Genomic DNA, 24,149 nt, shown 5'->3' with positions numbered 1-24,149 from the left:
CATTTTAGTTGCTAAAATCCCTTTAGTTGCTGAGGGATTTTTCTCATCCCTCAGCTGAGCATGAATGATTGATATAGGCATAGTTTTATTGGGCTTCACAGATACTGTATTTTTCACAATTGAAGGTTTCTGGCAACTCTGCCTTGAGCAAGTCTGTAGGCATCGGGGTCCCAACAACTTTGGCTCACTTCATGACTCTATTGCATTTTGGTAATTCTCACAGTATGCCAAAATTTTCATTATTATTGTATTTGTTGTAGTGATCTGTGATCAGTGGTCTTTGATGTTACTATTGTAGCTGTTTTAGGGCACCATAAACCATACCCATAAAATATGGAGAGTTTAATGAATGAATGTCTTGTGTGTTCTGACTGTTCCACCAACCAGCAGTTCACCCATCTCCTTCCTTCTTGTCAGCCCTTCCTAATCCCTGAGACACAGCAATATTGAAATTAGGCCAATTACTAATCTTACAGTGACCTCCAAGTGTTTAAGTGAAAGGAAGAGTTGCACATCTTTCACTCTGCGTCATGAACTATGAATGATTACACTTGGTGAGGAAGGCATGTCAAAGGACATGCCTGAGACAGGCTGAAGACTAAGCCTCTTGCTCCAGTTGGCCAAGTTGTGAATACAAAGAAAAAGTTCTGGAAGGAAACTAGAAATGAACAATAAGAAACAATAAGAAGATGAACAATGAACAATAAGAAAGTGAAACAGCCTTACTGCTGATATGGACAAAGTTCTAGTGGTCTGGATCGAAGATCAAACCGGCCACAACATCCCCTTAAGCAAAAGCCTAATTCAGAGAGCAGACCCTAACTTTATTCAATTCTGTGAAAGGCTGGGGGATGAGGAGGCTGCAGAAGAAAAGCTAACAGGTTGATACATGAGGTTTAAGGAAAGAAGCTTTCTCCATAACATAAAAGTTTGAGTGAAGCATCAGGATGAATGAAGCTGCAGCAAGTTATGCAGAAGCTCTAACTAAGATAACTAATGAAGGTGGCTACACTACACAATAGATTTTCAATTTAGATGAAACAGCCTTCAACTGAACTTTCATCTAGGACTTTCCTAGCTAGAGAGAAGTCAGTGCCTGGCTTCAAAGCTTCAAAGGACAGGCTGACTCTTTTGTTAGGGACTAATACAGCTCTGACCTTAAGGTGAAGCCAATGCTCATTGACTATTCTGATAACCCGAGGCCCCTTAACAATTATGCTAAATCTATTCTGCCTATGCTCTATAAATGGAAAAAAGCCTGGATGACAGCACATGTTTTTACAACATGATTTACTGAGTATTTTAAGCCCACCATTGAGACCTACTTCTTAGGAAAAAAAAAAGATTCCTTTCAAAATATTACTGCTCATTGACAATGCACCCAAGCTCTGATGGAGATGTACAATGAGATTAATGTTTTTTTTCATGCCTGTTAACACAACTTCCATTCTGCAACCATGAATCAAGGATTAATTTTGACTTTCAAGTCTTATTGTTTAAGAAATACATTTCATAAGGCTATAGCTGCCATAAATAGTGATTTCTCTGGTGGATCTGTGCAAAGTAAATTGAAAACCTTTGGGAAGAAATTACCATTCCAGATGCCATTAAGAACATTCATGATTCATGGGGAGAGGATGAAATATTAACATTAGTAGGAGTTTGGAAGATGTTGACTCTAACCCTCATGGATGACTTTGAGGGGTTCAAGGCTTCAGTGGAGGAAGCAACTGCAGGTGTGGTGGAAATAGCAAGAGAACTGGAATTAGAAGTGGAGCCTGAAGAAATGACTGTATTGATATAATCTCATGATCAAAGTTTAATAAGTGAGGAGTTGCTTTTTTAAACAAGCAGAGACTACATTCTTGAGATGTAATCTACTCTTTCTTGGTGAAGATGCTATGAGGATTGTTGAAATGACAACGAAAGATTTAGAATATTACTTGAACTTATTTGGTAAAACAATAGGAAGTTTTGAGAGAATTGATTTCAATTCTGCAGGTCTACTGTGGGTAAAATGCTATCATATACCATTGCATGCTACAGAGAAATTGTTTATGAAATTGTAGCAAATTTCATTATTGTCTCATTTTAAGAAATTGCCACAGCCACTCCAACCTTCGTCAACTACTGCCATGGTCAGTCTGCAGCCATCAGTATAGAGGCAAGGCCCTATACCAACAAAAGGACTACCATTCACTAGAGGCTCAGTTGATGGTTAGCATTTTTTTAAGCAATAAAGTATTTTTAATTAAAGTATGTACGTGTTTTATGTATAATGTTATTGTGTACTTAGTAGACTACAGCATAGTGTAAAGATAACTTCTATATGTACCAGGAAACCAAAAATTCAGGAGACATACTTCATTGTGGTGGTCTAGAATTGAACCTGCGATATCTCCAAGGTATGCCTCTTCAGGAAAGATGGAATTAGGGACTCCAGACAGGAGCTCCTACTATCTCCCTGTCCTTCAGTTCTCTGAGCCTCAGTCTTCTCATCTGTAGAATGGGGATAATAATAACTGTCCCGCATACTTCACAAGGTTGTTGAGAAATGGAAGATGTCAGGCATGAAAGAAGAGCATCTTTATACTGTGGTTCTAGTAGCAGAGATCTGACTGCAATCCCTTAACCACATGTGAAGAGTTGGTTTCTGTCATGTGACACAATCCCAGAGGGAGGTAATTCAGCGCTGGTATGATTTCTCTGTGGACCTTGAGGACTGAGGCTCCTTCTGCAGGTCACCTGCACAATCTTTAACATGTGGATCACTGTTCCTTTGCTTGCTGACACTTCCACCCAGGGACCTTCTCTGGGGTGTCCAGCCCACAGGCAGCACAGTCCAAAGTGCAGAGGAGTTGATGTCCTCAGAAGCAGCCCCAGCCTGTGACAGAGGGTTGGAGGGTTAGTACCCCAGCTGCCTCCCCTTGGGGTGTGGGGGAAGAAAAAGGAGGACAAGTGAGTCATGTTTTATCCTGTCTCCCAGAGGGTCCCAGGGGAACTGAAACCCAGCTGTCCACAGTGGTAACTTGCTTAGCAAAACACAATGTGTTTATTTTCTTCCCCACTCCCTTACCAGATGGTCCTGAGTCCACCTCCCACAATAAGCTAATGGTACTGGAATCCTTGTCTCATGATCTGCTTCTGGGAGATGCAAGCTTCCCCCAAGAGTCAGCCCTTTTAGACCTCCAAGGTCTAAAAGTGAGGAGGTCTATAAGTCTTAGACCTTTTAGACCTCCCAGAAGTCTCACGCAGTGTCTTTTGCTTCTCTCTCATTGTGTTTCCTCCAAAGTGCATTGGAAGTGGAGAAAGGTAGTTGTTTGTTCAGGTATGTTCCCTCCCCAAATAAAATTAGGGCTCTGCTGGGAAGTCAGGAGAGGAGAATGGGTGTTGGGGAGATATGCAACCTTTACTGAGCTGTGGCAAAAGCACTGGTGTCATTAACGTTTCTTGGCACCTGTCCACACAATCCCAGAATCCAGTAGCCAGCCTGCAGCTGAGGCCAGCCTGGGAAGGAAGCTGATCTGGATGCTTTTCTGCCTCATGTTAATGCTCTGTTTTCGTCTCTGGAGACACTGAGTCAGTGCAGCCAAGAGGGATTTGTTAGTTCTTGCCAATTAAGCCTATGGTCTGGCATGTGTGTGTGTGTGTGTGTGGCAGGTCACCCTGTGGGCAACAAAAGGGTTCAGGACATGAAGACAAATTAATGTCTATCATCTTCAGAGCCTCAGAGGTGGGGGTGGGGTAAGTGGGTAGAATCACACAAAACCACCGACTGGTGTGGGAGCATAGGGTGAAAGCTGAAACAAGGAGACATGCAATAGGGATGAAGAAGCCCATAATTATTTATAAAGGAGAGCTATTTCCAGCTGGGGTGGGCTGCAGAGATGGACTCCAACTTGTTCTGTGGCTGTGGGGCTGATGCTGAGGGCGGGAGTGCAGATCCAGATGTGGGAACTAACTTCCACTGCTTCATAAAGAAGATAACTGGTCAGAAACTAAACATCACAGGGAACTATTAAACACTTAACCTTCTAACTAGGTAATTAGCTAGTGATGGTACTTAGTTAAAGGGTTTTTCAGTTTAGTATAGCCACCTAAAAGGTTAAAATGTAAATGAATTACTTGGTGAACTTTATCCACTTGAGCTTTTTCATTAGCTAACTAAAGCAAATTCACATCCTTGCCCTGGGAGGGCTATATTCTGGGGGGCTCTCTGGCCCAGGTGGAGAGGAGTATAAGCTGTGTCTTTCATATAGGTGAGATTTGGAGGAAAGATGGGAGGGGTAGCTTTAGGTGGAACCAGTGAAGAAAGAGACAGAGGCAGAAAGAATCAGGCCTAGTCAAGGACCTGTGTGGGCTCCTGACATATTTAGTCAGCTGTTGCCTCAAAAATGTTTCATGACAAGCAAAGTCAAAACTGTAGGTGGGCTCTGGGCTGGGTGGCTCAGTTGGTTGGAGTGTCATCCTGTGCACCAAAAAGCTTCAGGTTTAATCCCCAGTCAGAGGGCATACATAGGTTGCAGATTTGATCCCTGGTTGGAGAACTAGAGGCACCCGATCGATGTCTATCTCTCTCTCTCTAAAATCAATAAAATCATATCTTCAGGTGAAGAGGAGTAAAAAAATCAAGGTGGCTTACAACCACTAATATTTAATTTTCTTATTTGTGGGTCTATAGGTTGCTTGGAGTTTGATCAATCAGTTGGCTTAGGCTGGGCTGGGCTCCAGGCTCCAGATCGGCTTAGACTTTCCTTACGTCTCTCGTTCCAGAGCCTAGGCAGAGGGACCATGGCTATGCAGAGTATGTTTTCTTATGGGGATGGCAGAAATGTAGGGGAGTGAGCCCAACTGAAAAAGCCAATGTCAGGTGTCTGCTGGCACCACATCTGGTAAATTACATTAATCCTATGTAAGTGACATGGACAAGCCCAGAGTTAGGGGGAAGGACATGTACTTTACGTACCATCAGACCATTTTATTACATCAGGTACCCTTTTATTACAGGGGAGTGAAGAAGCAGGACCAACAACTCAGTCTTCCACACCTGGCTTACCTGGTGGAAAGGCTATCTCTAGGACAGTTGTTCTCAGATCTGAGCACAACCAGTCACCTGGTGGACTTAGCACACAGATGCAGGATGCTGCACCCCCGAGTCTATGATTCTGTATGGAGTGTGGTCTGAGAACCTGCAATTCTAACCCTGAGCTGATGCTCTCTGTCTGAGGACCACTCTCTGAGAACTTCCAGCCTAAGGAAATAATAGTAGTTTTGTTCAGAGGGAATGGGAGAGGGCCTTGAATGTCAAGCAAAATAGCTATACTTACTGAGCCCTTACTATATTTTAGTTATTGTTTTTTAAATGTTCTGTGTGTCCTTTTAGTTGGTAAGTCAACCCTGTGAGGTATGGTATTGGCACTTGACAGATGAGGACTCAGCTGGGGGTTCAAGGCATGACTTATGAGGTCCCACAGCTTGGAGATGATGGAACTGGAGCTTGTAGCCAGAGCTCTGACCTGACTTCAGACGTTTTTTTCTGCTAAAAGTGGGGACCCAGGATCAAGTTCTGAGGGCAGGAATAATCTGTGGAGGAGAAAACTTTGGATTTGTAACTGGATGCTCTTAGATACAAACCACACTTTGACTTCGGGTGGGTAGATTTTCATTTATTTAATCAACAGATATGTATTGAGTATTTGCTTTAGGGTAGACTCTGGTCAAGACCATAGGGTTGGAGCAAGATAGGCAAAGTCCTTGCCTTCAAGGAGCTTACATTCTTATTGAGGAGAGGGTTAATGATTTTTAGATGTGCACTAGGCATAAAAATAACCAGTGTAAGGAGACAGAAACTGGGAATTTACTGTTTTATATGGGTGGTCGTGATGGCCTCTCTGAGGACAGACATTAGATTGAGTGAAAGAAAGAGCCAGGCAGTGGAAATAACACGTGCAAAGGCCCTTGGGTAAAGACAAGCTGGTCTTGTTGGAGAAGCAGCAAGGAATCCAGTGCATCTGGAGGAAAAGGTAACAGCAAATGACAGTAGAGGACTGGTCAGGGCTGGATCATGTAGGGCCCTATAGACCATAATGATGCCTTGCATTTCATCCTGGATGATATGGGAGCCAGTGGAGGGGTTCAAAGCAGGAAGGTGGTATGATGTGATTAAAAAGGAAGATTCTGGCCGCTGGATGAAGAATAGCCTGCAGAGGGTCAGGGATGGAAGCAGGGAGACAAGTTAGAGGATGGTTGCAGGTGTCTTAGCTCTGTCTTGAGATCTCTTGTTCTATACTGTTCACATCCATAAAATGAGAGAAGGATCCTTCCATCTTTTCCCCTTGGGCTCTGTGGGGCAAAAGGAAATTAGGGTAGGGGCATGGGAATGAGCAGGCAATATCAAAGCAGCGTGTATTGATGGTTTTTCTGGCAGAATTCTTGGGCCAGCATCTGCCTGGCCTGAGACACTCAGAGCCCATGGCCTCGAGTGGAGAGGAGCCTCAATCTCCCTTTCCAGAGCAGCACATGTCATCCATCACTGTCCTGACTCCTTGGTCAGCATCCCCCACCCTCTCCGCCCCAGTCCTCTTCCTCTGATAGGGAGTGATTATTTATGTTCTTGTTTAATGAGCTCTTTAGACATGTGCTGCAGTATTTCTGAGAATAAATCTTCTCTAGTGGCTTTGAAGTGCATTTGCTGGTACTTGGCCGTGATGATGGAGGTGGCAGTTGTGGGTGTTATGGTGAGGGCTTGGTGACCTGTAGTCTCCCAGACGTGTGTGGACAGTTGGGGAAGCTGCCAAGGTCCTAGTATGAAGGCAGGATCTTGCAAGCTGAGATGGTGGCAGCAGCCAGCATTGAACACCAGAGATTTTTACCGACCATCAAAATGCTATTGTGTGTGAGCTAGTGCCAAGGGCTGCTTCTCAAGGTGGCTGTGATTGTCATTCAAAGGGAGGTCTGAATGGCACAGGGAGGCTTTGAAAATTTCTGGGTTGACTAGGCAGGTGCTCAGCAGTCTTTCCCTTGGGCAGGAGGCTGGAAGGATATTTCTGTCATGTAGCAAAATTGAGTGGGTGGCGCTGCCTCCCTGAGGCAGAGGAAGCACACATGCCCCCATTAGACCCAAACCCCACTCTCCCATATCCTGCCTAGAGTGGGCCGAAAAAAAGGATGCCATCCTAAAGCACTTCCTTCACAGAAGATCAGAGGGCCTGATATTCCACCACTAGAGATGCATTTCTTTGCATCTATCATGGGTAGAAACCAGGGAGACCCTGAAGTGGTTTCCTCTGGGGCTGTCCAACAGATATGGACATGATGGAGGACATAGTGAAGGTCCCAGCAGTAGAAGGATGGAGGGGTCAGGAAAAGGTCATAAGTCAACCTCAAAGCCCGATTCCCCTGTGCAGACATATTGCCAAGGGCTTGAGAGAGCTCAGGGAGAGGAAGAGAAAGCCAAGCTCTTGGCACCAGCTTATTTTACTTACCACAACTCTCTTGGACTCTGTTCTTCTATCTTTAAACTGGGCCTAGTTCTTGCTATTCCTCTAGGTTGGAAAAACAACAGTTCAAGGTCACCCAGGCCAGCCCTCTCCATTCTTTGTGAATCTTTACTATGCCCACACACTCTCACCGATCACCCCACTCTTACCTTCCCTGGGATGCTGACTGGCCCCACGTGGAGACAGCTTCCAGACACAAGAAACTTCCCCCTCCTTTTTTTAAAAGAGCCTGTACCATGTTGGGTGCTCCAGCTAAAAAGCTTTTCTTATAGCCCCTAAATCCATTTCCCTCCACCTCTTGAGTTCTGCCTCCATTCTCCTCAGGAGGAAAACAAATTCTTCTATAATGTTTATTTCATTTTTGCAGATAATTCTCATGGCTCACTTAATGCTGTTGTTTTTTTTTTCAGATTCAGCATTCTTCCTCCTTTCCTTCCTCCATTCTTGCCTTTCATCTTTAGTCTTTCAGGAGGTGTTTATTTTATATTTATAATGTCAGGTCTGGGCCACCCAGGGAAGATGGCTGTGAACAGGACACTCCTGGCCTCCTGTATCTTTCATTTCCTGGGGAGACAGACATTAAAGGACTATGTGCTTGGGTAGTGACTGATTTGGTCCTATAGCTGTGATCAGCATTGTGTGTGTGCATATGTGAGATCAGGTCCTGGGGGACTGACCCAGACCAGAGAGATCAGGGAAGCCTTCCTGGAGGAGATGACTCAGAAGGTCAAGTAGAAGCCCAGTCAGTGAAGAGACATGAGAAGCACTGCATGTATAGGGCTGCCATATTTGTCTCTGGAGCAGGAAAGGGTGTGTCCTATGGTGCATCTCCTGGTCCCTTGCCTCAGATGAGTGCCAGGTTGTGCAACCCCTATACATGTGTGGAGTCAATCAATGGACAGTGTGCTGGATGTGGCCTGGCCATAGCAAAGTGGACTGTGGCATGCCCTCCTGTGCTTCGGGGACCCTTCATTTGAGGGCAGCCTCAGCTCACTCTGCCATCCTGTGGTTAGAGTCCTACACACACAGGGTGCTCCTAACAAAGCTGCTCCCTTCGCGTGGTTCTGAGGCCATCATGCCCCCTCCAACCTAGGCTATTTCCTAGATGCAGTGGCCCAGGGTTGTGTAGCAGCTTTGTGGACATGTGAGGTTTTAACCGAAGTTAGTGCTTGGATATCACAACAAACCAGCCTGGGGTCCGGGGCCTCTAACTCAAGCCTTTCTATTTATTTATTTGTCTGCCATATCACATTTTAAAAAACTTACTTGTCTCATTTTATACATGTTTTTATGTTGCAAGTCACTTCCTATCTTTGGTGGGAAGTAAGTGGCTTATAAATCACAAAACCAATTGATGGAAATTAGGTCAAAAGTGCCAAGTGAATGCAGGTGGTTTCTTCTCCAGTAATGATGATGGTAATAAGAGCCAACCTTTCTGAGAAGTTATTACATGCCAAGTATTATGCTAAGTGGGTTCCATTTATTAGCTCATTTAATTCTTCCCACTTCCTGATGAAGAAGGTACAGTTATTATCTTGCTTTTATGGATGAGAAAACTGAGGCAAAGCTGATTAAGAAGCTCACCCGAGGTGTCTTTCCTGAGGTTTGAACCCAGGTGGGCTGGCTCTGGGGTCTGCACTTTGACACCTGCCTAACTAGCATTTGAGTGTGGGCTGTGTGCTCTCCTAATGCACTAACCACACGCAATCCCCTGGAGGCAGCTGTTACTATTATGGCCTTTTTGCAGAGTAGGAATCCGTGAGTTCAGAGGAAGTAGGTAAGCTACACAAGGTCTCCCAGCTTGGAAGTGCCAGAACAAGAATTTGAACCCAGGCTTGCTGTGTTCCAGAGAGAGCGCCTGGCCCCACTCTCTTCCTCCTGGAACATAAGAGCTTATGTCCCCTCTCTTCCTCCTGGGACATAAGTCAGGATGGAGAGGAGAGACAGAAATGGCTATTTTGGAGTCACAGTTGGTGTGTTTAAAATAGAAGACAGTGCCCATACTGGTGTGGCTCAGTTGGTTGGGCATGATTCCACAAAGTGAAAGGTCACCAGCTCAATTCCTGGTCAGGGCACATGCTTGGGTTGTGGGTTCAGTTCCTGTTGGGGCGCATTCGAGAGGCAATTGATCAATGTTTCTCTCATATATCAATGTTTTTCTCCCTCTTTCTCCTTCCCTTCCCCTCTCTAATAAAAATAAATAAATAAACTAACAAACAAATAAATAAATAAAATCTTTAAAACAATAAAATAAAACAAAAGCCCATTACCCCACTTTCCTTCTAGATTGGCCCCTTCCCAGCTGCCTAATCCATTAACAAGCCCACACCATCAGCCTGTTGTCACTCAGAACAACCACGAGGAAACACGGGAAGTGTAAACCGGACCAACCCATCCCACCCACCCACACAGAAGGGGGAAACAAGAGGAAAGATGTGGGTGCACAGGGTGGAGTCTCAGGTAGACAAATGGAAGGCCTCTGGGCAGTGCTCATAATGTCTAACAGGCAAAGCCACAGCTTCTCTGGGAACAGAAGGAGGCCTCGCCACCTCAAGGACCTGGAAGATTCCATGTGAGACCCATGGGCTGATGCATGTCTTTCATCCCTTCTCCACGCTGAGAAAACTGATGGCCATGCCTTCGGGCATTCTAACGTATGAATTGCTATTTGAACCGTAGCTGCTCAGCCTCCCTAAGGCTGCCTCCTCCCAGGACTGAAATGAAAGCTGGGTCACAGGTTCGACCCTGGTGAGGGGGTGTGTTCAGGAAAAAGAGTAGAGATTTATGTCTTGGTCCCTCCCCTCAACGAGTTGTCATCTCCCAGAACCACTATGACTGCTGCCTCCCTGGCCCACATGTCCCAGGCCCGGGGCTTCGGGGCAGGCAGGGCTGGAGGATGGTACCATGAATCTCTGACAGCCATGGGCCTCCCTGGCTCACAGATGTCCAGTGGAGGGAGCAGCTGATAGATCACAGCTGGTCTGTTGACCTTGAGTCTTCAGCAAAGTGAGAAATAAAAGGTCATATTTATGTCATCAGAGCCACAGGGGCTGTGAAGTCCAGGAGTGTGAATAAAGACAGCAACAAATCACTCACCACTCCTGGGAACTTGGCTGATCTGTCTTCCAGCCCTTGGCTGATTTGTCACCCCCCGGCAAGCTGGGATCAGTGTATTCAGAAAGGGAGAAAATGGAGGGATGGGCAGTCCAGGGGACCCAAACAGTGCTCTCTCTGGAATGTAGCAAGAATCACTGAGTTTCATAGGTTCCTAGGATGTAGGATGTCCCTCACCTCAAATGTCATCCTTTTAAATAGGTTACCCTCAACCACTCCACTTAGAGCTCAGCCTGCCCTCCCTACCCCCTAACACTTTTGCCTTCCCTTAACCTGTGATGCTTCTTCTTTTTCCATAGGATGCTCTATTTTCTAACATACTAAATAATTTACTCATTGTGGTTACTGTTTAGCATCTACCTTGTTCCCACTGAGGTCAACTCATGAGGCAAGGACTTGTGTCTCATGGTCACTGCTATATAACCCAGTGCCTACAGCCGCACTGGCACATGATAAAGCCTCTGTAACATTTATTGCATGAATGGGTGAGTCTGGGAAGACCTTAGAAATGGACCAGACCCCTCACCAGTGAAGAGCAGAGATCCAGACAAGAGAGAGGACTCAGGCTGGGTTACATACAACCTGTTGGGAGCCACAGAGCTGGGAGAAGAACCAGGCTCCAGAATTCTAGGCCAGAGCTCGGGTCCTGTGCAGTCCAAGTTGCAGTCACACCCATCAGAGAATGTGTTTGTCAGGCTAGGTCACATTTCATTAACTACCTGTAGGACCAGAAGCTGTGTAGCCCTGGCAGGGAACAGGCCGGGGCTTTCTTGCTTCCTTCCTTGATTTAAAACACAAAAAAGGTGGTAAATACCCTGATTACCAACTTTCTGGATGCCCAAAGGGCATCCAAAAACATGGTTTCCATGACTGGGAAAGGTCAGGTAATTTCCCTTCCTGGGATTTTTAAGGGCTGGGGTGGGAGTGAGGTAAGACGTGTTTATGAAGCACCTGTGCCCTGTCTACCCACCAGTGCACTGGAGCCTTCATATGGCTCATTCATTTAATCTTCACTTCCAAGCTGGGATGGAGGGCAGTAATAATATTTAATATTTATTGAACTATGTGCCAAGCACTGTTCTCTGTGCTCTCAGGTACATTCATTCATTCAATCTGCCCAACAACTCTGTGAAGTGGATAGCTTCTATTATGGTCTCCATGTTACAAATGAGAAACCAGGGGCAAATATGCTGTAAAATAAATGCTACCGTTCTGGGTGCCCGGGATGCATCCATGAACAAAACAACTTGGAGATCATCGTCCTCATGGGGAAACTGGCAACAAGCACGATAAATGAGTAAATTACATAGGTGTGGGGTGCAATTCATGCTAAACAACAACAACAAAAAAAGCAGAGTAGGGCTGGGGCTTTGGAGTAGTGGGCAAATGGCAATATTACGTAGAGGGACTTGGAGGGCCTCACTGAGGAGGAGAGACTTGACACAGACTTGAATGAGGTGGGCCAAGCAGGGCACTTTGGGAAGGGCATTTCAAGCAGAGGGAACAGCCTGGGCAAGGCCCCAAGGCTGGGTGTATCTAAGAAGCAACAAAGGGCCAGGGTGGCTGCAACAAAGAGAGCAAGGGCCAGAGTCTAGGAGCTGGGGCAGGGAGGTGGCAGGGCCAGATCACAGGAGACTTGTAGGCCCCTGCAAGGGCAGTTTCTCCAGTGCAACAGCTTATTCAAACGCTTACCTCATCTCAGTGCTTGCATCCACTCACAGCCTCCAGCCAACACCCTCCTCTCAGCTCTGCCCACACAGTAGTGTTGCTTTTACACTGGCCAATAGTACACACTCATGCTCACATACACACAGAGCAGCCTATGGACACACATACACACCAGCCAATGCATGGTGACTTGTACTCACCATATGACTTGTACTCACACTGGCCGATATACACACATTTATACACACACACACACACTATACTCACACGCAAACACTGAGCAGTGGGCACTTACTCAGCTCCCCTGCTGGTCTTCACCCTCCACCCACCTGCATGTGGGAGAGGGGCAGCAGCCGTCCTCATCAGCCTTGCTCCCTGTGAAGCCAGCATGGCCTCTCCCCAGCCAGACCAGGAGTAGGAGGAAAGCAGGCAGTTCCTGAGGCCTCAGACCCATATCCCCAAACAAACAGGGCTGGAGAGACTCCCAAAAAAGTACAGGTGGGAGAAAGTCTGTGATTTACTTACATGTGATTTACCCACATGATTACTTCCACACTAAGATTACAGCCCCATGTGGTCATCCTCCAGGGATACTGAAGGGCATTTAGTGGCTCCGTTCTGGGCTGATCGTCCTCACAGGAGCTGATTGTTCGTTCTCTAGGCTTGGAGAGGGTCTGGGGAGGGGAAGAGAGTAAAACTGCTGCTTCTAATTATTCCCAATTAAAACCAGGACAGTGCACCTCTAAGCCAGGCCAGCCTCACCTGCAAGCTCCTGGCTAATGAGTAAATCCCCTAGAGAGGCTCATCTTCCTGCTCACCTCAGAGACCCTGAACCCCAAGGTGACCTACCAGTGCTCTCAGGTGCCGCTCACCTGCTGCTGCAAGAGATCCTTCCAGGAGATGGGGGTGTGGTGGGGGGTGTTAGGGTTCTCTGCAAAAAAGATGACAATAGTGATGAATAGATGATAGCAGACAGATGATAGGTAAATGACAGATGACAAAGTAGGCAAACGTTCACCATACACATTAAGCCCTCACTTAACATTGTCAGTAGGTTCTGCAACTTAAGTAAAATGATGTGTAACAAAACCAGTTTTGCCATAGGATAAAGGCTAAATTCCTACAGCATCTCATGAACAGTAGAACAAAACAACCTTAAGTGAAACAACATTATTCAATGACCTGCTGTACATATATGATTTATTGAGTATATGTTATATGCCAATGCTCTGCATACATTATTTATAATTCTCATATGAGTCTAAAAATTGGTTTTCAAACTGCTTTCACAAACAAGACTGAAGCTCTGGGAAGTTAAGTAACAGGGGTAAGATCATCCACCCAATAAAGTTATGAGTCAGGATTTGAGTCCAGAGCCCAGGTCACCCTGGTGTCAAATTCTGTGTGCCCTCAGAGTTGGGGGTCCTTTGATAGCTGTGCCCTGCCTGCCCGGCTCCTGCATCTCTCTTGCTTAACCGTATTCTGGTGGTGTTTCTGGAATTCTAGAATGTCAGAATTGGACATAGAAGCATAGAGAAAGAAAGTGATTTACCCAAGGCCACGCAGCAAGCCCCAGACAGAGCCAGCCTTAGAGCCTTGTCCATTCAGGTTGGACCTAGGGATATTTGATGGGTGTGGACAGCTCTGCTCCCCCACCCTCACCTCTGACTCCAGGGTTGGGATCTTGTCAGGGCCTCTCACTTGGCTGGACAGTGCAGCCTCCCATTACCTACCTGAGGTCTCCCCTCACCCCTGATAAGTCCTTTCCTGGCCAACCTGCTTGGAGAGGCACTGGTATCCAGGGAGGATAAGCAGAAACCCAGCCCAGAGAAGTGCTGAGCAGGTACCTCCTGACCACTGGCTGGAAAGGCTTATCTCTGTGGGGTGAGGCAGCAGGCAAATGACACTGCAGCCAGCACAGCGGGAATCTGGCAGGCCACCCCGTCTCGGGTCCAGTCTCCACATGCCGCATGGAGCGTCCCTCAAGGAAGTGCCAGTCAGTGTCTTGGTCACTCATTCATGCATAGGTGCTGAGTGTCCCCGCTATTTAAAAATGACAGTTCTCATTTGTAGATGCTTTGTCCTTACACACCATGTCCAAGAAGACACATCTCTGCAGGTTTTCTCGATAGTTCTGTGGACTGAGTAGTAGTATTATCATTCCCATTTGGCAGATGAGAAAGCTGAAATTCGGAAGAGTGATATCTCCTTTTTGAAAGTTGCTCAGCTAGCAGATGATGGGTCCGCATTTGAACCTGATCTTCACACACCAAATCAAACGTCATCATGGCTGCTTTTTATTGCATAAATCAAACATATTCCAAGTAGTGTACTCAGTACTGAATAAATACTGTATTTAATTTCCACAACAACGCCATATGGTCAATTTTATTAACCCATCATGCAGGCAAACAAAACTGAGTGAGGCTCAGGGATGTGAAATGTCTCACCTACAGTGCACAGTAAGTCAGCTTTTTTCACCATAGCCCAAATTCAACCCCAGAGCTTGATACCACACACTTCTTCAAGAAATTCCTGACTTGATAGAGGGAGGGAATTATAATTGGGGGAAAATACAAGTCCCCCAAACTCACCCAGGAAATGACTGAAGACTTCATTTCACCTTGGTTTCTTCTCTAAGGGGTCCTCGTTGACTCTGCCATTGTCATTGAAACAGAACCTAGTGTTTACGGTTCACTCATCTGTTGCCAAGCACCATGCTAAGTGTTTGACATCCCTCACCCCACAGTCCTGACAATAGTCCTATGGAGTAGGTACTAGAATTCCTATTTGAATAGACAGCGAGAGCTGAATAATCTTTCTTAGGTCACACAGCCAGTCATTAGCGGAGAGTGGGATTTGAGTCCAGGCCCAGTGGACAGCATAGTGGATGCTGGGAACCACTGTGCTTTACCTTCCGCAACCTCTTTGCCTTTGCATTTGACTCATGCCAAGCCCTGCTCTGGAGCTGCCCTGTTCTTCACCCACTGGGACAAGGATACGGCCAGGGGTCACCCTCCCCCAAGCAGGTCCTTCCCCAAATGCTGCTGACTGTCCCAAATCTGATGGGGCCAGCCAAGCCCATGGCCAGCAGAGCCAAGAAGCTCCTGCTGATGGGGACTTCCACTCACATGTGCGTCAGCCACACTGAAATGATAAATATGGTTCCAACGACCTCTGCTCTTCCTGCCCATCTGGCAGGATTTGCTTTGTGATAACATTTTCTTGCCATTGTTAATATTGTGCTAAGATATAGACAACATAAAAATTGTTATTTTAACCATTTCTAAGTGTGTACCTCAGTGGCATTAAGTACATTCACACTGCTATGCATCACCACCACCATCCAGCTCCATGGCCTTTTCATCACCCCAAATGGAAACTCTGCACCCATTAAACACCATTTGCCACCTCCTCCCCCCAGTTCCCTTCTACTGTCTGTCTCTATGAATATGACCACTCTAGGTGCCTCATAAACGTGGAAACACAGTGTTTGTCCTTTTGTGTCGGGCTTATTTCACTTAGCATAACGTTCACAAGTTCCCTCCATGTTAGAGCATGCATCAGAACACGGCCTTACACAACATGGAGTACTTCTTGTCTTCCATGTACAGGGCCACAGAAATCTTCGCTGTATCATTCCAATTTTAGCATATGTATAGCCAGGGAGAGCTCCGTGATTTCCATTTTGAGGAGGTTGGTGCTGGAGGCAATTGTGCCCCTGGGTGGTGCAAACTGCCAGCAGGGGAGAGCTGTCTGATCAGGCTCTTCAGTGGGCGGCACTGACCTGGGGTCTGTGTGTTCTGGTGGGGGTTCTTCACTCTGTATACTCCTGTGTTTATAGCAACGTATAATTGGTCTGACACCTTCTGCTTTTCTTCTGTACGTGATGAGTTGTTTTTGAACAAGCTTTTCTCAGCTCCTCAAGGAGAAACATGGCAACAATCTTCGTCATCGTCATGGTTATTGGGGCACCAAATGGCTCTGGGAGAGGAGCAGAAGGGGGTGCCACATCCCCATTGTACTTAAGTTCTCAGACTCAGCGCAGGAGGGTGATACTGCTATCCTCACTACACATGTGAGCGAGTTGAAGTTCAGAGAGAGGAGAAATGACCCAGAGTCACACAGTTGGTCAGGGGCAGAACCCGCTTTCCAAGAGAGATTTCTGTTTAATTACAAAGCCCATAGCTTTTCTTCTGAGACACACCAACCCAGTTCTTAGGGCCTGAGAGCTGAAGACAGTTAAATACAGAGATAAGTCCACATTCACAGAGACTTGGATGAAGAGAGACAGAGAGAATGAGCAAGAGAGAGAAAGATAAGGAGGGGGCTGGTGCCGTGGGCTGAGGAGCTTGCCTGAGTCTCTCAGCCTGTAGTGGTAGAAATGCCACTCCAGGGGAATAGACTGGGTACAAAAAGGCTTAAGAGCAACCCTCGGGACATCACAGGGCACCCCCATTGACAGCCTGCTCAGTGGAAGCCACCGTTGGGATATAGCTTCCCATGGGGCCTCACCAGGAGCGTGACGTCTGTTTGGAGGAATGTGGGGTCTGACCCAGGTCTCTGTGCTCAGCCCTCCGGGGAAAGGAGGGTCAAAGACAAAGGTTGTGTGATCAGCAGGGAGCAGCTGGGATGCAAGCTGGAAACTGTGTCCCAGGGAAATCGTCAGGAGGAATGCGAATGGGAGTTCTGGAGAATCGAAGACTCAGTGGGTTGAGAGGGCTGCTGCACAATTTGGGAAGCACCGACATATGTTAAGGAAAGAAACACCTTGTTCTGGGTGTCCCCATGGGGTAGAGTCAGGGCTGGTTGGAGGAAGCAGCAGCTGTCACCACAGCCTGATGTGAGGGGGGGGGCGGATTCTGGGCCACTAGGAGCTGTATGAAGCTGGGCCCAGCATGTCCCCAAAGCAAGCAGAGCAGACAGCCAGAGCACACACTGAGCACTCACTATGGACCAGTCATGGTTCTAATCACAGGCACCAGCTCGTGCAGTCCTCTCAGCAATCCTGTGAGGGAGGCCTATCATCTCTTCCCTTCACAGGGAGGTTAAGTAGCTTGCCCAAAGTCACACAGCCTGTAAATGACAGCTCTGGGATTTGAACCCTGTTGGTCCAATGCTAGTGCTCACACTCTGACCCCTGACTTTTTCCTCTCCATGAAGGAGTGCCACGGAGCAGGGCGCAGCTGCCACCCTGACACTGCCATCTCTGCCACACACAGGGGCTGCCGATTCCCCAAACACTGGCCAAGCAGCTGGATCTGCCACACATCCCAAGTCAGGAAGCAAAGGCTGTGCCTGGGGAGGTCACAACCTCACCTCTCACCAGGTGGGAGATGAGTACAGCCTGCTGGGGCTTGGCTCACTCTGACCTAATTTCCAGTAAACTCTGCAATCGTTGAGCCAGAGCTTAACTAATACAGTTACTGTGTGTCTTCTGAAAGAGACTTCTAGAGTCACGTGGGGCAAAAAACATGCCCTACTGTGGGTGTTGAAGCCGTGATGTCTTCCTGCTGGCCCAGTCATGGTCCAGGCACAGCCCAAGTCTCTCAGTTCCTAGCTCACACAGGCTTGCCAGCCACACATCCCAAGGCCTGGATTTCCAAGATCAGAGATTTGCCTCCTTTGGTTCAGCATCACCCACCCCTTAATATAACAAACCCTCAAGTTGAGCTGATCTGCCAGACAGATCAGGTCTGTGGGATGGGTGTTGAGTGCTCTGCCTTAGATTCTCGGCTGTGCTGAATGTAGCTCCTCTACTTGCAGGCAGGGCAAAGCCACTGCCAATCAGACAGAGTGACTCAGGGTGCCTGGGTCTCCACGTGTTCCCAGGAGAGGCAAAGGCAGTGGGACAGCAACCCATGGACCTTCTCAGAAGTTGGTAAGAGGCTTCTGATCCTTGGAGCCCTCACAGAATCATTCCAGCTCCATGACCATCCTGTGTAAGGAGCAGTCACATGCCTTCCCCTGTCATCACTCAGGGCCATGAGTTTAGGGAAGGCTAGCATCCCGCACCAGAGGAGGGGATCCTACCACTTGTACTGGTAATTCCCGTCATTCTAACTTCTCCCTGATCCCTGGGCCAGAAACAACAAATCTGAGACATACCTTCTCCCAGACTCATAGCACTGTGTCCCCAGTGAATTTGAACATAGCCTCAAAATCTCTCTCAACATGGGCACCCAGCAAATCCTTGGAGTTGGAACATAAGACTGAATATATTCATCAGCCCTCCACAACCTGGCTTCTGGCTACTGCCTTGGGGACCTAATTTTCTACCACTCTCCCTTTCCCTCACTCTGTTCTGGCTGCACCAGCCGCCTCACTCTTTCTGCCTCAGTGCCTTTGCACTGGCAGCTTCCTCTGTGGAGAAACTGCCTACAGATATCCATATGGCTTCCTTTCTTCCTTCAGACCTCCCAGGAGCATTCAGAAGTAGCAAGATAACCCTCATCATCACTCACTGGAATCCCATCTGCACCTCTAATTTAGCCGTGTGACTTCAGGGCAGTCAAGTTAATCACTGTCTCTAAAATGGGAGCATAATTAAGAAAAGTACTTCCCAGGGTTATCATGAGGGTTGAATGTTGAGGTAATATGAGATAATATGAGAGTGGTGGCTTTAATTCTTACCTAAACATGAACATCTCTCTGTGAGACCTTAAGCAAGTCATCCAACATCTCCAAGCCTGAATTTTTTCATCTGTAAAATGGGGATAATAATAGTCCATCCCTCGTAGTTACTATGAGGATTACGTTAGTTAGTTGATACATGTGACTTACTCAAAACTCTTTGACACCTATCAACTTGTAGTAAGAGTTCAATCAATGTTAGCTGTCATTGTAGTAGGATAAATACTTTTAATTGCTATTAAATCATCTAACTCTAAGACTTGCTTCCTGCTGAAATCTGATTCTGCTTATTCAGTCCACGGTACTACAGTAGAGGGAAGTCCACACTCAGTGACTTGGCACACCTGGCTTACAACACTGGCCCAGCCACTTTCCAGTGCGTGCACTTCAGCAGGTCACCCATCTGCCTGAGCCTCAGTTTCTTCATCTGTAATGTGGGGATAATTATTCCTACCTCCTAGAGTCAGTGTGCAGATGCAAAGAGACCCTGCCTGTCAAGTGCTCAGCACATGATAAGCAGTCAGTAAATTGTGTGCAAGACAGATACAGCCACATCGCCACCACTGCTTGCAGTTTGTGCAGGGAAGCAAACAGACCCCTTTGGGGCTTGCAGGAAAAGGGAGAGATTGGGGAGCCAGGACTGCTCACCTTGGTTTAATGAGGCCTTTTCCTGTGCCCTGAGGTCTTGCATCTGGCCAGAGAGGTTGGCATAGGCCAGTGGCTCTGTGAAGAGTCAGTAATGAGGGTGCAGAGCCAGGGAAGTTCAGTGGGGAAGCTTGACATGGCTTCTCCAAATTAGTGCTGGGGCCCAGCAGGCAGCTGTGCATCATCAGTGGGGGTTGGAGAGGGAAGAGCACCTAAAAGTGGTGGCTGAAAGGGGGTGGAGGCTGGAGATTAAAGAGATAGCATTTGCTGACATTTCCAGGGAACCAAGAATTGCAGTTCTTGGGTAGTCCCCAGCACCAATTTCTTCCTCTTACACAAATACACACTCACCTGCTCTTATCTGTCACACACCTATGTGTAACAGTAACAGACTCCTCAGGTTCACCTCATCTCATCTAAAGGTGGCCATATTAATCAGAAGAGGCTAATTACTGTTGCAAATGCATCCAAGGCTCAGGTACAATAGAATTTGACTTCTGGCTCTCCTAAGTGACCAGGGCGGTATTCCAGGTTAGTCAGGATGACTTCTTCACTTGGAGACTCAGGCACCAGGTCTTCACCACCCCTTGGGCCTTGTTGTCACCACGCCCAGGGTCCAGCCAGCAGAAAGGAAAAGAGGGACAGGCGTTCCGTCTCATTTAAGGCCTGGCCCAGAGGTCACACTCACTACTGCCAACACATTTCATTTACCAGAGGTTAGCACTTGGACAGCCCCAACTGCAACACAGCCTGGAGAATGTTGTTTGGAGTGAGCTCAGAAAAGGGAGGAGCGGACTTCGGTTGTCAGCTCACGGGCTTTGGGTGGAGACTCTGAGGGTCTCTCCCATTCCTATTTCCATTCCTGGATGCCACAAATGCCTGTAATGGTAGCACTTAGGAAAGAGCAGGCTTGGCCTACAAGTGTCTCCGGAAGAGATCACATGAGGAATCATCTCAGAAGTGTCAGGGGACATATAGAAGCCGCGGTCTGGGCAGCAGGTGGGAGGAAGCAGAACAGTTACCAACATTGCCTGGGATCAGAATTTTTACAGACCTTATATACATGAACACCTAGTCTCTCTCTCTCTGTCACACACACACAAGCTTACAAATAATCACACACGCAGTTCGCAAATAGACACACACACTGTCCCCGCACACTGTCACGCACATGCACACCCATGTACCTACACACCTACACTCACACACCCCAAACACTTACCTACATCACATCCATAAACGTTGTCAGGCGGCCATGCGGTGAGCCTTGAGGATGCAGAGAAATGCCTCCCTGGAAACCCCTCACACCAGCCAGTGTCTGAGAGTCACCATTAGCCAGCCCTCATGTTGAAATAAGAATCTCTTACATTTGTACAGGCCTTCACATTTAACAAAGCACTCTTTCATGCACTGCTCAACCATAGAGTAAATATTTACTCAGCAGTGACTTGAAGTCAGATACAATGATTGGCAGTGGAGATGCAAAGATGAATAAGACACAGACCGCGGCCTCATGGGAGACACAGGCACAGACAGAGAAGGCCTCCCACCGAGGAGTGAACAAAGGGCTGTGGGACGGGAGAGCCAGGACTGCTCGGGGTCAGAGCGGACATTTGAGTCAGGTCTTAAAGGATGAATGAGGTCACCAGATGAAGAAAGAGATAAGAGGTCTCCAGGAGGGGGGGCTGGTAAGTGCAAAGGCTCGAGGTGGTTTGTTTCGGGAGTGAGGAGTGGTTCAGAGAGGGTGTCAAAGTGCTTCCTAAGGCTGGAGGTCTGCTAGGCAGGGCCAAGGTGTGCTGCTGCTGACGTGAAGTAATGACGGTCTTTTCCCAAAGAGTGAGGAGAAAGTGATAAATTAAGAGGCAGAATATTCTTGTCATGTAAAGGTTGTATCTTTGTGTCACTCAGGATGCCATCAGGAAAAAAGAACACCCCATATATAACAGGGAATTTGGATTATATGGGTGATGGAATTGCTGTGGGTCAGTGAGGGGGACAGTGAGGCATTGCAGACATTAGCTACAGCCCAAAGCCACTACCACCACCCACTCCCATCCAAGGATGAAGGGATGTGGAGGAGACAGTATGACCAGAGCCTCAGATCCAGATCCATCTGGCAGGAGATATAACCCTGGAAACTGTGATCACACAGGAGGCTCAGTGTCACGAGCATCTGTTTGTGATGTAGGCTTTCCTATAAATCAGCTGGGAGACTGCTGGGCTAGCGGCTTGCTGAGCAGCCCGGCTCCAAGGAATAGACAAGAGTCACACACAGTGACTGTGCTATTCACTCAGTGTTTGTTAAATGCATGTTCACTTTAAAGTAGAACATCAACACACATTAATATCCTACTCATATTCTAACAATCTAAGAGAAATATAACACACACAGCAATCAAGGGGGGATAAGGAACCCGAGTCCCAGAGTGTCAGTCTGCAGGCGTGGGAGGCAGCATGGTGGGCAAGGGAGTTATCAGTGTCTTGCAAGAAAGGATCTCCAGAGCCAGGGGAGCAGCAGGGCAGGTGATGTCCTCAGTCCAGCAGGGCAGATCCTCCTGTGGCTGATGCCAAGGTAGATCTGCGTGGGGTGGAGCAGCACTCTGGTGTGTGGAGCTCGGTTGTCTTAGCGGTGGTCTGGAGCCTACCTCAGCTATATCTCAAAAATGGTGTAGTCCACTGTTCTGGGTCTTTTTGATAAATGTCTTTATAACCCTGCTGGCAAATGTGGAATTTCCCCAGGAGTCTATGGGTGGTCCCACTCTGCAGATGTAGCTACCCTGGTCATGTGTGCAGATATCTTAAGTTGTCTCCTTGCCCGACATGTCTCCTCTGACCACATAGGCAAATATGTCTACTTGCCAGATATGTTTACTCTGACTTAGGTAACTTTCCTCTTGCACTAAAGTGTCATGGCTAACTGACAGCCATTTTAGTTGACATAAGTGACTTCACTTTGTTTTATATACTTTATGCTATCTTAATTGGACCAATGCCATTGTATTGGTCCCACTCTCCACACTCAAGGAGCCAACAGGGAGAAGCAGAAAAAGAGGAAGAAATGCTGGCCTCTCCCCTCCTCCCCTCCAGTCTTCCTCCAGTGCTTCCATTGGCCAACTCTATCTGGAAACCCAAGGGCAAAGGAGCCTGGGAAATGTAATTCCTTATGAGACTGAGGTGGAGGGGAAGACATCTGAGAGCAAAGAGTAACCAGTAGGCTGTGATTTCTTTCTCTGGTATCAGCTGTACATGTCATCTGTAAATGTGTTTGCCAGGGTTAAGTTGAATGAACAAATGCTAAATGAACATTAATAGAAAAAAACACTCAGAAGGCTCTTATGCTTTTGTTGTTTTTTTTTTGTGTGTGTGGGTAAGTGCTTGGGGTTGCAATTTCAAATTGTGCTTTGGAACATGTGAGCTTAATTAAATTTTACACATTGGAGCAACTTAACTTAAAATGGTAATTCATGTTTTTTGCTAACAGAAATGTTGCTAGTTTATGTGATGGAAAGAAACCTACCATAATTTTAGGATGTGCCTTTCACAAAGAGGACATGACCTGATGGTTGTGGCAGATAGCTCCTTCTGCCTCTCCAACCATCCACTATCCCTCCTTCATCCTGCTCTGTGCTCTGAAGGCTGACCAGTATGCACCCATTAACTCTGGCTTTTTTTCTTACAATGCTTTTTTTTTTATTTTAAAAGAGGGGGAAGGAGGGAATAAGAGAGGGAGAGAGAAACATCAATGTGTGGATGCCTCTCATATGCTCCCTACTGGGGACCTGGCCTGCAACCTAGGCAAGTGTCCTGACTGGGAATCGAACCAATGACCCTTTGCTTCACTGGCCAGCACTCAATCCAGTGAGCCACACTAGCCAGGACTAAACTCTGGCTTTTTGTTGGGCTCAGCCATGGAAAGCAGTAGTAGAAAAGTGGGAGGAATGAAGACAGTACTTATTTGTCTGGTTCATGTGCTCTAAGATTTCCCCTGGCTGCCTCTGTCCCTCATCTAAATTTTCTAGATGATAAATTAATAGGTAGACATTAATTTACCTCAATTAATTTACTTCAATGTGTCTCAGTAGGGGATAATCTTGCACTCAGAAGACACCTGGCAATGTCTAGAGACACCTTTGGTTGTCCCAACTGGAGATGCTACAGGCATCTAATGGGTAGGGGTCAGAAATGCTGTTAAACATTCTATAGTACACAGGACAGCCCGCCAAAACAAAGACTCATTCAGCCCAAAGTGCCAACAGTGCCAAGGCTGAGAAGCCCTATTCTAGATTAGTCCTTATCAAGCTATTCGTAGTGAAGGACAAGGGCTGTTTTCATACCATCTGTTGCAGAGCAATGCTTTTGTAAGAATATAATAGAAATAAATTATCAGGGAAAATCATCACACACTTGAGTATCACAACCAATGCCAAATTGCCATAAAACTTTCTTAATGCTTACTCTCAATTTCTGTACTGTCTGATCATGAATCTGGATTAAACAGCTCATCAACCAGCATCTAACTGTGGGCTACGCTCTGGGCAGTGTGGACCTGCGTAAGTCTCTCTTCTTTGGGGATTTGGTGACCTCACCTAG

The 24,149-nt window shown here is 46.9% G+C and overlaps 1 protein-coding gene across 1 annotated transcript in view; it reads left to right on the top strand.

The window, feature by feature from the left end:
- LRFN2 (leucine rich repeat and fibronectin type III domain containing 2) overlaps positions 1-24,149 on the top strand; it is a 183,366-nt gene that overhangs the window by 151,053 nt on the left and 8,164 nt on the right. The window lies entirely within an intron of this gene.

This window comes from Sturnira hondurensis, unplaced genomic scaffold (genome assembly GCF_014824575.4).
Source record: "Sturnira hondurensis isolate 20B ecotype Veracruz unplaced genomic scaffold, ASM1482457v3 Scaffold0000880, whole genome shotgun sequence".
NCBI lineage: Eukaryota > Metazoa > Chordata > Mammalia > Chiroptera > Phyllostomidae > Sturnira > Sturnira hondurensis.
The sequence above is the reverse complement of the archived record's forward strand: the minus strand, read 5'-3'. Positions and strand labels throughout refer to the sequence as shown.